Source organism: Telopea speciosissima, chromosome 2 (genome assembly GCF_018873765.1).
Source record: "Telopea speciosissima isolate NSW1024214 ecotype Mountain lineage chromosome 2, Tspe_v1, whole genome shotgun sequence".
Lineage (NCBI taxonomy): Eukaryota > Viridiplantae > Streptophyta > Magnoliopsida > Proteales > Proteaceae > Telopea > Telopea speciosissima.
The window spans coordinates 40,247,751-40,249,321 of record NC_057917.1 but is presented as its reverse complement, the minus strand read 5'-3'; positions in this window follow the sequence as shown (position 1 = coordinate 40,249,321).

The following is a 1,571-nucleotide window of genomic DNA, read 5'->3' as shown; positions in this document are numbered from 1 at the left end:
CTACAGTAAGGATATCAATTGGTACGATATCTGGTATTCGGTATGGTACCGGTACGGTACATTGTACTTTCACCTCATATCGATACTGTATTGAATATCGGATCAGTACATGTATCTAATACCAATACCACACCATATGTATCGGTATAGGTCGGTACATGTATTTAGTACAGTATTGGTATGGTATAGTTTATTTTTATCACTTTGTCCATACTGATACCGTACCAAATATCGACTCGATATAGGTACCTCATACCAAGGTTCTAAAACTCGGGTTTCGACAAGGTTTTGACTAGCCAGAAATCGAGTTCGTCTCGATTTCTACCATATCTCAGTCGAAACCTGGGATTTTTTTCCATTGATGGGGAAACCAAGGTTTCGACCACAAAACAAGGTTTTTTAGGTCCGATTTTTTGCAGGTTGCCTATTTTTCACATTTTAAACACAATCCATGAATTACATTCACCAAAAAATCACTGAAAATAGTACTTGTGGTTATTGACCCAAGTTTACTAACGTACACGCTGATACAATACAGACACTAAAATGGTATTATAAATTTATAATTAGTTCACATAATTATAAAGTACTTGAACCATGAATAATACATTGAATCCAAATAAAACGTTAAGATGCCCCTCTTCAATTCCATGAGGAGTTTCTTGGTGAATCTAATGTACGAGCAGTGTACCACTGAAGATTGCGAAGCCGTTCCTCCGAATGCACAACATACGTATCCCATGACATGTTATGGGACCAATTGGTCTGATAGTCCATTACTAATTGGAAAAAGAAAAGCACAGGGTTGGAATTTAATGTCAAACTCTTTATTGATCTCCCTAGCCCACCTGAGAAGCTTTTTGTCATACAAGGAGATGCCTCCATAAAAACTACTCTCCTCCTTGAAGTGATTCTCTTTTCAAGATCTATGAACCCAAAAAAAACAGAAGCAAAATCAACAAAACAACACAACATACAATTTGAACAATTACTGTGGAATAGAATAGAATAGAATAGAACAAAAGGAATACCAAGAACAACTTCATTTCTCTCAAATATTTCTTCATCAGATCCTTTTCTCCATTTTGAACCAAAAATCTTTGGAAGGATGGACGACTTTGACCCAAAATGGAATTTTAACTAAAAGAAAAAAAATAAATAAGGAGAAGAAGATGCAAAAATAAAGAATAGGAGAAGACGATAGGAATAGAAGATAAGGCTGTTATTGGTTTGAATGGGAAAAAGAAGGTAGGAGTAGAAGATGAGGCTGTGTAGTATGGTTCTGCACGTAAAAGTAAAGATGCTTGGTCTGTGAATTATTGACATCATGTTCAGTGCAGCTAAAACCAAGGAAAAAGCATGCTGTTTGGTCATGGTTTCGACCATTTCGACCTGCTTTCGATCGAAACCAGACCGAAACGCTCGAAACCAAGCCCAGTTAAGGGATTTTTAAAAGTTTTAGTCCAACTCGTCTCGGAACCTGTCGAAACCGAGACAACTCGACGATTTTGATAGGTTTCGATCGAGTTCTTGATCACTGCCTCATACCGATAAATTCAGTATAGAAAAAA